Source organism: Meriones unguiculatus, chromosome 3 (assembly GCF_030254825.1).
Source record: "Meriones unguiculatus strain TT.TT164.6M chromosome 3, Bangor_MerUng_6.1, whole genome shotgun sequence".
NCBI lineage: Eukaryota > Metazoa > Chordata > Mammalia > Rodentia > Muridae > Meriones > Meriones unguiculatus.
This window is the reverse complement of record NC_083351.1, coordinates 89,236,267-89,252,709: the sequence shown is the minus strand read 5'-3', so window position 1 is coordinate 89,252,709 and position 16,443 is coordinate 89,236,267. Positions and strand designations below refer to the sequence as shown.

Sequence of the window (16,443 nt, the reverse complement as noted above, 5' to 3'; positions counted from 1 at the left end):
AATATTTCCTATAAGCCCACACCTGTTTGTTTATATCCCCCATTTTTATTTATTATTAGCCAGATAGAGCCAAGTAATTGTGGTAATGATACTTGCTTTTTTGCCTAGCCCACTGTGGGTGGTATCATCCTGGTCCGAAGCTGTGTAAGAAAGGAGGCTGAGAAAGCTACAGGAACGCTTTTTTGCCCAATGCTGGAATGCTAGTGAATTTAGGTATGCCCTGGTTACTCTGGTTACTTGCATGCCTCGCTGGGTGCCTGTGCCCGTTGATGCCCCTCATGCTATGACTCTCTTCAGACAGAAAAGGGATCTTGGAATTACAGCCGCCATTGTTACTGCCATCTCATTGGCGGCTGTTGGAGCTACCACCGCGGCATTAGCCATGAATCATACTGGGCAGACTGCTCAGACCCTGAATAATCTTTTAGCCAATGTAGCTCATGCCTTAGATGTACAAAAAGGAATTAATGCTCAATTAAAAGGAGGCTTGATGGTGTTTAATCAGAGGATTGACCTCGTGCAGGAGCAAATTGATATCCTATGGCAAATCGCTCAACTTGGCTGTCAATGGAAGTATGCTGGACTTTGTGTCACTAGCATACAGTATGAGAATTTTTCCTGTGCTGCAAATCTGTCTAAACAATTGTCTAGCTATATTTTAGGTAATTGGGCTGGAGAATTCAATACTACAATGGAGCAGCTGAGAGTGGCCATTATCACAGTAAATTCTACCAGAGTGGATGCAGGACTAGCCACAGGATTATCACCATGGATTGCTGCAGCCATAAATCATCTGAAGGAATGGGCGGGCATGGGAGCGTTAGCAGGCCTTCTGGTGTTGGTCTCCTTGGTTTGCCTGTGGTATATATGCAAGATTAGAGTCTCACAACAGCGTAATGCAGCCATGATCATTCAGGCCTTTACAGCCATTGAAGCAGGACAGTCTCCCCAAGCATGGTTGGATACCATAAAAAGCTAAAATGATACGCTCAGGATGCGAGGCTAAGCACTGCACTCAGGGTCAGCAGCTTTCGACCCAGAGAAGAGCATGTCTGATTGCATGCGGGTTGATGCCCCAGGTCCCGCCTCTGAGAAAAAGGTATCTGACGGGTCTGATGCTCTTTGGGTGGATGACACCTAAATGAACATCAGTACAAAGTCCCAATTTATTTCTAATATCAGAGATCAGACCTCTACTCTTCCTGATGCGTCTAAAACAAAAAGGGGGAACTGTAGAGAGCTGCGTAATGCCGAGCCTTAAAGATGGAGCTGGTTTCCGCCTTCCACCTTCCCGATGGTGAGTGCTCTCTGTCACAAACAACTCCATATTTGGCTAAGGCCAAGGATCTGGCTTGCTTCCATGTATGTGGACCTATCTGCATTGCCCACGTGGCACGCTGGGGTTGGCTACCCAGAGGCTATTTAAGCTGTGGGCTGGCTTTCCCCAGGGTCAGATGATTGTTCAAGGTTCCTGAATAAACTGCATTGAAAAAAAACAAAAAACAAAAAACAAAAAACACAGGAATACTATAAGAATATGTTTTCATTTTACTCCCAGGTGTGGGATGTGGGGCTGCTTTGGACTGTGCACAACAGCTGGCTATGATTTGCCTTGAGCTCTAGCTGAAGGGTGGTTTTGCCAGCTGCAGATAGTTTCTGTGATTGTGTGATATTTGGAATTCTGGGAACTTCTCAGAGGGTATATAAATGCTATCGCCTCCCCCCCCCCAAAAAAAAGAAACAAGAAGAAATAAATTGGAGTCAGGGACCTAAATCTCTCTCTCTCCCCCTCTATCTTTCTATCCTATCTAATGATAGAAGGTGAACAGTGGGGTTGGTAAGAAAGGCTGAAAAAAAGAAGAATCCACAAAGTAGCAAAGACTATCAACAGGTTGGCTCTACATATTCAAAAATTCCAACATGAAAAGAGAGTGTTGGAATTGCCACTGTAGTTCCTGGCCTACACCTCCAGTGATTATTCTAAACTCACTGCATCCTCAGTCCCTAACTCACAAAAAAAAAAAAAAAGTCTGTCCCACACCTTTCTCTGCCTTTTCTCTTTAGTCCATTACTCAACCCCTTTAGCTCACATTTTATAAGACCACTGAAATCCCACAGCATATAATCTTGGGGAACTGATACACTGACCATGGCCCTTACCCCTAAAGTGTCTCTCATCTTTTAGGATCAATGATTACATTCTCATCTCTAATTTTCTACTTCTGACCCTTTCTTCTCCCACTTTTTAGATGAACTGTTACTTCTGTGTCCTATAGCTCTGCCTTCAAATCTTATGCATTGAACAGGGCAATCCCTTCTCTAAAGCTTCAAGCCCATGTCCCTGGTCCCATGTTTCCCTAGTAGATGGCACCAGCATCTACCCATTTGCTCAAAGTAGAACTCTGGAATCACCCCAGATTCCTCACTCACTCCCAGGACCAATGTCAAAGCCATTGCCACTTTAATGCAATATCTCTGAGGTCCAGCATACTGTTTCATTCTCTCTATAATCTAATACAGGTCAAAAATCACTATAAGAAAAATGATAACTATGTGTGAGTGAAAGACTTGGAAGCCCCTCTTATGTGATGGTTTACCAGGGCATAGCATGCTGGGTTTTTTTTTTTTTTTTTTTTTTTTTTGGCAGATGTATTCTTCTAACTCTATAAATACAGGCAGATAACTGAGCATCCTGGTCTTGAGATTCTCAAATGTCCAACAAAGGGTAATAGAATCTCTGCCTTCCAGACATAACAGTGTACTGTGACACAGGCCTGATATTGCTGGTAACAAAAAGAACAAGCTAATTTGCCTTTCATGTCAAACCAGAGCAAACACATCTTGATTTTCATTGCTTTCCAAAACTAGACCTTCCATTGTAAATGTCAAAGAAATAAAGCGTGAGCAAACGAAAAGCCAAGAGAAATTATAATGGAGCTCATAATAAATACATGAATGCTATTTCACAACAATTTCTTCAGGAATCAAGCATCATAGAATAGCAAAGTAGCAGCAAAATGAGTTTGTCAGAACCCACTCTGATGGTCATTAAGGCTACGACCAGAAAGCTTCCACCCACAGCACTCTGAGTGCGGGAACTACACAGTGTTCAAATATAAGGCTTTGGCAGAATTAAGAACTCAGTTGTGGAAATGTAGTCTGAATTCAGGTGATTGCCCCATGAAAACTAGGCACTGGCTGTCTTTTCAGGCTGTGGGCTGGTTCTTGCACTACCCAATGAGCTCAGAAGTTATGTCTAGTACATAGCAATTCTGCTACAAACAAGCTTACTACTAGCTAGTACTGACCAAATCTAGGGATAAATGAGCTTGGAGCCCAGAGCTCAAGTTCAGACCCCAACTTCATGTAATTTTAATTTTGTAATTTTAAGCATCTACCAATTTACCTATGCTACATATTCTTCATATATAAAGTAGAAACTTAAAAAGTTCTTATTTCCTGGGCATGTGTGAATGTTGCAGAACAACAACAGCTGATATTGTTTTCTTTACTATTTTTTAAGCTCCATATCTATTCACGACAACCATGCCTCAACCCCAGCTTCACTATGTCTACCAAGCACTGTGCACAGAGTGCAAAACAGCCACACTTCAGTTAAACATCTTAGTCCACACTGCCTGCAAGCTCACACGCAATCAGGAAGGACCAGGTTCATGCCAATTTCAACACTCCCCAAAAGTACAGCATGTGGTATACTCACACAGTGAAATAGTATTCATCCCCAAAAAGGGATGAGGTTTTGGTATATGCTACAGCATGAAGAGGCTCTGAGAACACCCTGAGTGAGCTATACCAGTAACAAGCGGGCAGACATGGAAGGATTCCATCAACATGAGATCTCTGGAGATAGCAAGCACAGCAAAGCAGGAACAGAGGACATCTGGAATGAGAGCGGGTACGGGAAACTATTATTCAATGGGTGAAGAATCTCTTTGGGGGATGATAAAAAAAAAGTTCTGGAGATTCACTGCAGTGGTCGCATAGCTCTGTGAATGGGCTTGATACCACCCAACTGTGCATTTAAAGAACTTAAAGCAGTGATTTTTGTCCTGTGCACTTTCTGGCGCACACACATAAAATAAAACTAAGTGTGTAAAACGCATAGTATCCGCCTTCAAAGCAAGCTGTAATGTGAGCAGGCACCTTCACTCATTCTCAGGTTTCTAGGCAGGAACCACATCAGCAGCTTGTTGCTGGCCTTGGTATAAAATGCCCAACATACACGGTTGGGAGTGGGGCACAACTTAAAATTTTCATAAGTAGAATTATGTCACTTTTACTTTAGACAGGATCTTTCCACATAGCCCAAAGCAACTCTATAAACTAGCAATCCTCCTGCCTCAGCCTCTTGAATGCAGAGATTACAAGTGTTTGCCACCATGCCTGGCTTTTGTTTTTGGGGTGAAAGCAGTTTTTAGTCCCTTGAAAGGGGAAAGGAGAGAAAGAAAACTACTCTGGGCGACGGTGGGAGTCTATGGGTAAATGTGGTATTTTAAAAGGTCACACCAATTCTAACTTGTGCAAACTGACTCACATACTTCTACAACCCTGTAGAAGTTTCCATCAGACAACACTGTAGGGTTTCCATCAGACAACACTGAAATAACCCTAAAAGTCTAAGCAGAAATTCAAAGTCCATTATTGTGACACACGAAAGTGCAATAGTTTAGGCTGGCAAGATGGCTCATCAGATAGAAGTGACCTGAATTCAATCACTTGAGCCCACTTGGTGGAAGAGAGAACCGACTCCAAGCTGTTCTCTTACTTCAATATGTGAAGCAGCACACAGATGCTTGCGCACAATCAGAAATATGTAATTCTAATAAATAACCTTTTTGTTTTTTCAAGACAGGGTTTCTCTGTGTAGCCATGGCTATCCTAAAACTCTCTCTGTAGGTCAGGCTTGCCTCATACTCAGATATTCTCCTGCCTCTCCCTCCTGAGTGCTGGGATTAAAGATGTTCACTACCACTGTCTAGCTTATAAATAAACTTTTTAAAAAGTGAAATATTTCCGGGTTGGGCACATTGCTCAGTGGGTAGAGTGTTTGCCTAGTATGCATGAAGCCCTAGGTTCGATCCCCAACACCACATGAACTGGGTGTGGTGCACACATGTAATCCCAGCCAGAAGTATTCTTAGATAAATAATGAGTTAGAGGCCAGCCTGGGCTACATGAGACTTAATCACAAAATAAAAATTTTTAAAGGTGAAATATTTCAAATCTTATTAAGCAAAATGTTTACTGTATAATAAAGACACAACAAAGGAAAGTTTAAAAAGTGATCACTTCCAAAATATCAAGATTCCAGTCAAGGCAATCAATTATCTGGTAAACATCATACATCCATTAAATATTTTTCAAGAAAAAACAATTTCTGTTTTCAAAGATGGAAAACCAAGACCAGACAACATCAGCAACTGCTTAGCCAGTCCTTGCAGGGAACCCGACACAGCTCTAAGCTTTTCTTCACCCGGACTCATTTTGTCTTCACAACACTCATCTCTGCAACCCTACTGTTCCCACCTGACAAATGAGAAAACTGAGGTGTGGAGGGAAGCACCTACTTAGCAATAGAGCCAAGATGTAAAATCTAGATGTCTACCTCTACAACCTGTGGTCCCATTATTCCACCATGCTGTCCACTGGTGATGATAAAAAATGAGCCACAAGAAGCTCAGCAAACTCAAATGCAGAGCAACTGCAGAGTAAAAACAACAAAGGCCCTGAGGAAACCACCACATTTCAACACGGGCAAGTGATGTTTGTGACTTCAAACTGGAAGAAAGAAGGTAAGAAACCACTTAGTGCCTTTAAATTATTTACTGATATTTACATTACTTTAAAAAAGGGGGGCAAATGTAAAATCACACATTTCTTGGAGCTCTTAATAGGAGGTATTTACAACACAACATCATTTGTCACTTATATCACAATTAAAAATAAGGGTGTTGTGTGTGTGTTTGTGTGTGTTCATACACAAGCACATGTGTAGAAAGAAGACATGTTTTGTGATGTTTTAACTTCAAGAATATGAGAATTTACAGCATAGTTACAAGTATCAAAACAGAGGCCTGAGAGGTAGCTCAGAAGGAAAAACCCCTGCACCTGCTCTATAAGCAAGAGGACCCAAGTTCAATCCCCAGAACAGGGGCGGAAAGTTCCATGCAGGTCTGTGACTCCAGTGCTGGGGGTTGGAACAGGTACTTCCTGGAGTTGCTGGCTCACCCTATCTACTTGACAAGCTTCAGGCCAGTGAGAGATCCTGTCCCCAAAATAATAGTGGTCAGCATCTAAGAAACAGAAGTTGATGTTATCCCTTGTCTCCACATGCACACGCAAATCTCACACTTTTGTTTGTACACATGCATCCCTATACACACACACACACACACTCACACACACAATCCATACCGATAGATGAGTGAGCAAACTTACAGAATCCCATGACTAATGCAGAAAGCCTGAAATCTGACCATTAACAGTAGTTATTTTTTAAAAAGGAAGGAGGAGGAGGAGGAGGAGGAGAGAGGGAGAGGGAGAGGGAGAGAGAGAGAGAGAGAGAGAGGCTTTGAAGTCACGCATAACCTTGAATTTAAAATTTGCCTTTGCTTTTGGAACTGTTAATTTTCACCCAGTCAGTTTCATGGAACTGAGCCTGAGTTATTTCATCTGTCAAGCAAACATAATAATTCATAAGTCGCAACATTATTGCATCAACTAAGAAGACAATCAAATGTAAGGTGTTGGGCACAGTTCCTGGAGTCTAAAAGATCGTCAACAGTAAACAATACCCTTCTCTGTAGCCTCCAATACTGAACAGCATAATCTTTACCAACAGAAATACTGGCAGCCTTTTGAGAATCACACGAAACACAACATACTCTTCAGAAATGACTGCACTAATTGCACGTAGAAACAAAACAAAAGCATGAGGCACGAGAATTGAATTAAGCATCAACACGAACCCAACTGTCACCTTTAAAAACAGCTCCAAGCACCGCAGGCCGGTGTGACTTCCCTGAGCAACACCTTCGCAGTTAATTGTAGCCTGCTAGAAAGGCGCAAAGCGGTAATAACGCTGACAGTCTCCTTGGACAGCATCCCACTGGCTCACCCCACCGCAGGTCAGAGAGATCGCACGCGCTCACTCCACAAGAGGTCGAACCAGGATCCCACGGGCTCACTCACGACAGGTCGTACAGGATCCCACGGGCTCACCCCACCAGAGGTCGCGGGTCCGCGGAACCAGGAGCAACTTGAGTGACAGCTGAGCCGCAGGTTACCTGTCTCAGCCGCCTGCGCGGCCGCTACACTTCCGCAGACTCCGGGTTACCACGGGCTACCAGGCAAACACGGATGGCGTCATCAATACGCGCCAGGCTCGGGCCGCTACTTTTTCCAGCAGGCCTGTCCCGCGGCCGACGATTGCGCAGGCGCAGGCGCAGGCGCAGGCATAGGGTTGAGGCTAGGATCCTCGGTATCAGGACTCCTGATTGGTCAACTACACGCACGCCTCACTGAACTACAAGTGTGCACTGTTTGCTTTTGAGACAGGGTCTCTCTGTGTTGTTCTGGGTGGCCTAGAACCCACTATGTAGACCCGCTTGCCTCTGCCTCATGAGCGCTGTGATGAAAGGAGTGCGCTTTTTATTCTTTAGTCCACATTTCTGCAGCCTATGAGTGGAGTTTACATATTGACTTCATCAAAGTCTTAAATAAGATCAAGCTGTGCGCCGGACAGACACTGTTACAGTATCTGCGACTACAGAGGTGGGCCTGTTGTGCCTGCCTTTGTGGAGATTATCTTTGGTTGAAAACGTGAGTTATGAATTATTCAACAGATAACTGCCTTTTAAAAATTCTTCTATTGACTCAAAATAGAATGCATTAAAATTGTATTATGTGCACACACAGACACACAAAGTTCTTCTGTTTAGTGTGTGTGGTGATCTGTATGTATAGGTACATGAATGTACAGGTGCCTGAGGGGTCCAGAAGAGGGTGGCAGATACCCTTGGAACTGTAGTTGCAGATAGTATGGAGAGAAAAGGAAGGCAGAACGACTTTACTGTAGAAGGTCCACTGTCCTTTGAGGAGACTGGTTTAACTGGGAAGAGAGAGTAAACCAGAAGGATCAGAAGCACCTGCATGTGATCTTACCAATCTTTTAAAAAGGAAATGAATATAAAAATAGCCATCCACACAAATTCTCCCAAATCTTTTAAAAAGATTTCATAATTATTTCTAAAAATATGTGTACGTATCTGTGTGTTACTAGAAGCCCATGAGTCCAAGTGTCCATGGAAGCCAGAGGCATTGGATCCCCCAGAGCTGTAGTTACAGGCAATTGTGAGCTACAAGATGTAGGTGCTAAGGACCAAACTCAGGTTCTCAACAAAAGCAGTACAGGCTCTTAACTTCTGAGCCATCCCTCCAGCCCCCAAAATCTCCAAATCTCCAGTCTTACACATTAGTGGCTAACTCAAACTTTGTTAAACATTTTTTTTTCCAGGCCAGCTGAAAACTCTCTCCTACATGTTCACTATCCCACTATGGTGACCTGTGTGTGTGTGTCACCTTGAAGCTGACAACTCTCAAATCTGCCACTCCATCCAAATCCTTTGAAATGTTTATTAAAAACACACCAGTTCCACTTAAGAAGACAAGTTGACATTTGAAAAGCTAAATTTATTCTCTGTCCCCAACTCATACATTGTTAATTGATATCACTAATGCCTTGCTGATAACACAAGCCTGAAACTAACAATCATCCCATCTCCCTTCCATAGTCAATTGACATTGACCAGATTCACACTGCACCGCTACCCTTATTAACCCTTTCCCTTGCTTAAGTCATCTCTTTCCCTTGCTCAAGTCATCACACCAATTTTGTGGGCAAGTCATGTGATCTCTCCATACCCTAGTCTCACTTATAAAATGAGAGCCTTGAACCAGATAGTTCTAAAATTACTTTCACATGTAAAATTCTGTTTTTCTGAACCACCAAACAACAAAACAGTCAGCTAGAATTGGTGGCGGGCAGTCATTTTTATCTTTTATCTCCCATGCAAAAAAAGCCCAGAGCCAGATGGTTTCAGAGCAGAATTCTACCAGACCTTCAAAGAAGAGCTAACTCCAATTCTCTTCAAACTATTCCATGAAATAGAAACAGAAGGAACACTACCGAACTCATTCTGTGAAGCCACAGTTACCTTGGTACCTGGACCTCATAAAGACCCAACAAAGAAAGAGAATTTCAGGCCAATCTCCCTTATGAACATTGATGCAAAAATACTCAACAAAATACTTGCAAACTGAATAAAAGAACACATCAAAGATATAATCCACTAGACCAAGTAGGCTTCATCCCAGGTATGCAGGGGTGGTTCAGTATATGGAAATCCATCAATGTGACCCACCATATTAACAAACTGAAAGAAAAAAAAAACACATAATAATCTCCTTAGATGATGAAAAAGCACTTGACATATTCCAACATCTGTTCTTGTTTAAAGTATTGGAGATATCAGGGATACAAGGCACATATCTAAACATAGTAAAGACAATATACAGCAAGCCTGTAGCCAACATCAAACTAAACAGAGAAACATAAAGCAATCCCACTGAAATCACGAACAAGGCAAAGCTGCCCACTCTCTCCATATCTCTTCAACATGATTCTGGAAGTCCTTGCTAGAGCAAAAATAAGACAATTGAAGGAGATCAAGGGGATACAAATTGGAAAGGAAGAAGTCAAATTATCACTATTTGCAGATGATATGATAGTATACCTGAGTGATCCCAAAAGTTCTACCAGGGAACTCCTACAGCTAATAAACACCTTCAGCAAAGTGGCTGGATACAAAATTAACTCAAAAAAAATCAATAGCCCTCCTCTATACAAAAGACAAAAGGGTTGAGAAAGAAATTAGGGAAACAACACCTTACACAATAGCCACATAGGACATGAAGTACCTTGGTGTAACCCTAACCAAGCAAGTCAAAGACTTGTATGAAAAAAATTTCAAGTCTCTTTAGAAAGAATTAGAAGAAGATATCAGAAAATGGAAAGATCTCTCATGCTCATGGCTTGACAAGATTAACATAGTAAAAATGGCCATCTTACCAAAAGCAATCTACAGATTCAATGCAATTCTCATCAAAATACCAACACAATTCTTTAAAGACCTGGAAAGAAAAATTCTCAACTTCATATGGAATCACAAGAAACCCAGAATTGCTAAAACAATCCTCTACAATAAAAGATCTTCTGGAGGTATCTCCATCCCTGATCTTAAGCTGTACTATAGAGCAACAGTTATAAAAACTGCATGGTACTAGCATAGAAACAGAATGGTGGATCAATGGAACCGAACAGAGGACCTAGAAATAAACCCACACACTTATGGACACCTGATCTTTGACAAAGATGCCAAAATGATACAATGGAAAAAAGATAGCATCTTTAAGAAATGGTGCTGGTCTAACTGGATGTCTACATGTAGAAAATGCAAATAGATCCATACTTATCACCCTGCACAAAACTAAAGTCCAAGTGGATCAAAGAATGCAACATAAAACCAGACACACTGAACCGCTTAGAAGAAAAAGTGGGGAATACCCTTGAACTCATTTGCACAGGAGACAACTTCCTGAACAGAACACCAACAGCAACAATCAATAAATGGGACCTCATGAAACTGAAAAGCTTCTGTAAAGCAAAGGATACCGTCATCAAAACAAAACGACTACCTACAGATTGGGAAAGGATCTTCACCAACCCTGTATTAGCCCCTGACAGAGGGCTAATATCCAGTATATATAAAGAACTAAAGAAACTAAAAGCAGGAAATCAAGTAATTCAATTAAAAAATGGGGAACAGAACTAAACAGAGAATTCTGTTTAGAGGAATATGAATGGCAGAGAAACACTTAAAGAAATGTTCATTAGCCATCAGGGAAATGCAAATCAAAACGACCCTGAGATTTCACCTTACACCCATCAGAATGGCCAAGATCAAAAACTCAAGTGACAACACAAGCTGGAGAGGTTGTGGAGAAAGGGGAACCCTCCTCCACTGCTGGTGGGAATGTAAACTTGTACAACCACTCTGGAAATCATTTGGTGCTTCCTCAGACAACTAGGAATAGCACTTCCTCAAGATCCAGCTGTACTATTCCTAGGCATATACCCAAAAGAGGCTCAAGTACACAATAAAGACATTTGCTCAACCATGTTTGCAGTAGCTTTATTTCTAATAGCCAGAAGCTGGAAACAGCCCAGATACCCCTCAACTGAGGAATGGATACAGAAATTGTGGTATATCTAAACAATGAAATATTACTCAGCAATAAAAAAACAAGGAAATCATGAAATTTGCAGGTAAATGGTGGGAACTGGAAAAGATCATCCTGAGTGAGCTATCCCAGAAACAGAAAAACACACACTGTATATACTCACTCATATAGACATATAATATAGGATAAACCTACTAAAATCTGTACACCTAAAGAAACCAATCAAGAGGGAGGACTCTTGCTAAAATGCTCAATCCCCATCCCGAAAGGCAAAAAGGATGGACGTCAGAAGAAGAAGAAAACAGGAAACAAGTTAGGAGCCTGCCACAGAGGACCTCTGAAAGGCTCTGCCCTGCAGACTATCAAAGCAGATGCTGAGACTTATGGGCAACCTTTGGGCAGAGTGCAGGGAATCTTAGGAAAGAAGTGGGAAACAGTAAGATCTGGAGAGGACAGGAGCTCCACAAGGAGAGCAACAGAACTAAAAAATTTAAGCACAAGGGTCTTTCCTGAGACTGATACTCCAACCAAGTACCATGCATGGAGCTAACCTAGAACCCCTGCACAGATGCACAGATGGCATTTCACTGTCCAAGTGGGTTCCATAGTAATGGGAACAGGATCTGCCTCTGACATGAACTGATTGGCCTGCTCTTTGATCACCTTCCTCTGGGGTGGGGGAGGGAGAAAGCAGCCTTACCAGGCCACAGAAGATGACAATGCCGTCACTCCTGATGAGATCTGATAGACTAGGATCAGAAGGAAGGAGAGGAAGATCTCCCCTATCAGTGGACTTGGGGAGGGGCATGCATGAAGAAAGGGGAGGGAAGGTGGGATTGGAAGGGGAGGAGAGAGGGGTTTATGGGAGGATACAAAATGAATAAAGTGTAATTAATAAAAATAAAAAACCATTATTGGGAGACTGTAGATTATAACATTCAAGCAGAAACAAAAACAAAATGAGAATGCCTACTATTAGATACTCTAATGGCTATTATATGTCATGAAGAGGAAGGAGAATGCTAAATCATAATGTCAATGTAAAAGTTGCATGCAAAAAACTGCAACTGGTTCTTAAGAAAATATTTTAACAGAGTAGAAGTTCTGAAAAGACTAAGATATAAAATTGATTGTGATGTGAAGTTGGTGTATTCAGATTTTTCTCAAGAAAATACTTTTGTTGGCGAAGATAATTGATATATGCATAATTTTATTTAAATGTTCATATTCCTCTACAGTAAATTATACCACACAGAGAGCGATAGAAATAATCACAGTATACTGAATGCTCCTGAAAGTCCTCAGGTATTTAGCAATAAACTTGTATTTATAGCTATTTATTCGTGGTGCAAGGATGTGTTTATCCTTTAGTGTTGGCAGAATTGAGGAAGTGTAGCTGGCTTTAGTTACGGGCTTTCATTGATGACTATTTGGAGGATTCGGATGGCCCTAAGTTCCCGATCTTCCTGTAGCGCCGCCCAGTGGTTGGGAAAATAAACACGTGCTACCACACCCGGTTTAAAATTCAACTTCCTGTTAAGGAAAACACTCCCCACTTGGTGGGCTCAGTCCTCGTTTCTTCCCCCAAAGCTTCCTTTCACTTACAGACAGAACTGTGGGCTTTGTTTTGTTACCTTGCTGTTGTAATCGCGGATATTGTCACAGGCTGAGGTGGCGGGTGTGAATGTTATATAAGTAATACAAAATGAGATTAACACTAGTTAAAACTCCCTGAAAAACAACTTCTGACCCAAACTATTGAAGATTTGAAAAATTCCAAAAACATAGTAAAACATCATTTATTAAAGAATAATCTAATTACTTCAGAAAAGACCAGTAAATGCCTCCTCCAGCATCAAGTGATAAAAAGTCTTATGTTTTAAGTCAGATATGAAACCCTATTTCCCCTGGCTTCATATTGTATCCCAGACAGCCTATTTCAGGGTGGTCATGTGACAAAGTCTGGCCAAAGAACTGGAAGAAGGCTGCTAAAGGATGCTGGGAAAGGGGTTTTCTTCCTAAACAGACAGTTCTAAATACATCCTACAGGTGTTTGTATAGGCATTATGCTGTTTTTTTATTGTCTGCGCTGCTAGAATAAGTTCCTGGCAACCATCTGGGACTTAGGTGGTGAGCCTGAAGGTAGAAAGTCAACCAGAAAAGGAGGGCAGCAGGGGGAAGCAACTGCCCTGTGTTTCCTGCCCAGGCCTTGGTCCCTTCCCATCAGAAGGGCTTTTGGGGGGGGGGGGGGAGGAGGGGAAGGGAGAAAGGGAGAGAGACAGAGAAAGAGACAGAGAGAGCCAGAAGAAGGAAGGGTAAGGGGAAAGGGAGAGAGGGGGACGAGGAAGGGGATGAAAAGGAAAAGAGGAAGGGGAAAAGGAGAGAGAGCCTTCCGACTTTTTTTCATATTTCCTTTTTTAAACCTTTCCAAATTAAGCCTTGTTTTCCCCACTAAGACAATATTAACTGCTGATTTCCCTATTCTTGCTTTTGCTGGCCCTGATTCTTTTTTCTGAGACAGTGTGCCTCTTGTAGACCAGGCTATGTTGCTGAGATGACTTTGAATTTCTCGATCTGCCTTCACTTCCTGAGTACTGGGATTACAGACATATCCTACCACATGGAGTTTATGAGGTGTTAGGGGTTGGTTCTCCAGTCTTGTGCATGCTAGGGAAGCACTCCACCAGCTGAGCTACTTTCTCAGCACCTTCCCTATAGCTTCCAGATGTTGACGTTAGCACCTTTATGATTTTCCCCACTACAAACTATATTTTGACCAGCACTATGATAGATAGCTCTATTTGTATAGCCTTAGTACAAGTCTGCCTTCATTGTGCCTTTCTGGATATCCTAGGCTTATCTATAAAGAACGTACAGGAAGTAAAGAGTTAGCAGTCTTCTATGTAGTCAGAGGGAAAAAAAAAACTGTGTCATGTCTTCATATAGACACTACAGAATCTTTGGGTGCAAGAGACACTAAATCTCCAGCCACTAATGGAAAACCCAAATCATTCCCACTTCCTACTACCAGTATGACCCAAGAAACTCTAAGCTTTCATTTTTCACATTTGATTAACCAGGGAATGTCAATAAATTATCATTTTTTAAATTTCAACTTTTTATTTTATTCTTCTAGCTATTCATAGTCAGAAATGTAGTCACATACACCTGTAATTTCCTAATAGAATTTCCTCAAGCCTAAAAACAATAGTGTTGGCTTTTCTTTTGGGAGCTTGACTACATTATACTATGTGCTATGTACACTTCTGGGCTCTTGGAGTACAAACATGAAACATATATGCCAACATTAAAGAACTTGCCATTCATTGAGAAGATCAACATAGTTCATTGCATTAGAGGTTACAGCTCTAGTTTGTGTCCTAAATGGAGTAGAAGCCAAGATTAGGGGAGGGAGGCAAACCATGGAAAGGAGATACAATTAGGATGGCAAGGTAAATGTTTGAGAAAGAGGAAGACCTCACAGGAAGGTGTTCAGGGTATCTTGAAGAAGGGAAGTTGCTATGGATCTGGTCACTTTGGCTCTAAGTGTGCCTAAATCACTGAGTAGGCCTCAGCTTTGCTAATAAAGAAATAATAAGAAAACCAAACATCTGGAAGTAATAACACTATTTATTTTAAAAATACTTTTACTTAAAAAGGTAAGAGAAAAGATGCCAACAGGGAATTTGGCATCATACTTGAGAAAACTAATGTATCAATATCAAGTTTGAGGACTGAAGAGAGGACCCAGTGAGGAAGAGTGTTTGCAGAAGCATAAGGACCTGAGTTCAAATCCAGGAGACAGACATATAAAAAGCCAGACATGGCTATTCAATTTCAGTGCCACGGGGAAGGAGGATTGTTGGGGCTTGCTGACACCTAGCCTAGCTCCATGTTCAGAGAAAGACCCTGATTTAAAGGAGGCAGGATAATTGGATATCCTCCACATGTTTTTGTACCTGTCCATTTGCAACGCACACACCACCACCACCACCACCACCACCATGGTCTCCAGTGTGGTTTGATGGAAGGGATTGCAGTTCTCAGTGGATTCCCTAGTAACTCATTAGAAACTGGCTGTAAGTTGGCTTTTAGTGCTGCCAGGAAGTGGAAACACACATAGTTAATGTGAAATGAAGGGTTTGTTCTTGGGAAGACAGGAACAATAAAAAAAAATAGTAAAGGGACATGAGTAAATTCTTCAAGTTGGATAGCAAATTGCAACTCCACAAACTCTATTTGAGAATTGGCAGGTGGCATATTTATAGCGAATGAAGACGAAGTGGGAAATATGCCAAAATATCATTTTCCTAGAAATTCTGATATGTTTTTAAATTTTTGTATATCAAGTCAAATAGCATTCTATATGTTTCCAATGTTCCCATAATGTGTTTAGCCAACATGTGGAAATATTGTTTGAGGACAGTGATTCATTATGCCTCCAGCCTTGAAGCAGAATGAGAGAGACTGGCTATCTTCAGTGTCTCCACAGGGGTTTCCTTGAGTGGTTGGCATGCCCGCTTGCAAAGGGATGTTGGTAAGCAAACAAAGGGGACAGAAGCAAACGTTCACCCAGCTTTTAGCTACTTATGGAACTCTGTAAGGGGTCATGGCTTCTTAGCAAAGGCAACTTCAAAGTGGCAGTTCCCCTCCCTGTTAGTCATCCCCAGTCTCTTCATTCCAATTCCATGTCACTGAAAGAATATTAGGGCCGCTCTAGCTTGTGTGTTCAGAAGGCAGATCATATGACTAATTTTGACTGCTGAGTCATCTTCTTTGGATGAGGATGGGAAAATAGAGCCTCCCCAGTCTAATGTTTTATTGCTAGGGGTTGTGAAAATTCTCTGACCAGCACACAAACAAACTCCATGCTAATCGCCCATGGTTTCTGGGCAATTGGTGGCATATTGCATGGCAATAAGAGAATGTTGACTAACGAAGACAAGGATAAATCTTGGTGATTGACAGCACTTGTGCCTCTTCTGTGCCTGCATCCCTGTGGAAGCTTAATTAGATTAGCCAGATGAGAGTCTCATGTTAGATGTCTTCGGACTTGAATGTGTGCAGCTGTAGTATTTGGTCACAAATGACTACAGCAGGGCAGTTTACACCACAGAGACC

General features: G+C 41.8%; 1 protein-coding gene across 27 annotated transcripts in view; it reads right to left on the bottom strand.

The window, feature by feature from the left end:
- Aopep (aminopeptidase O (putative)) overlaps nt 1-7,431 on the bottom strand; it is a 293,944-nt gene extending 286,513 nt beyond the window's left edge. For 5 of the 27 annotated variants that reach the window (XR_009590804.1, XR_009590805.1, XR_009590808.1 and 2 more), the window contains exon 1: nt 7,001-7,430. The gene's annotated coding sequence lies outside the window, so the exon portion shown is untranslated. Of the gene's footprint in view, nt 1-6,989 lie in introns of all 27 variants that reach the window. The other 22 variants (XR_009590799.1, XR_009590807.1, XR_009590806.1 and 19 more) reach the window with 17 other exon arrangements.
- Nucleotides 7,432-16,443: the final 9,012 nt, after the last annotated feature.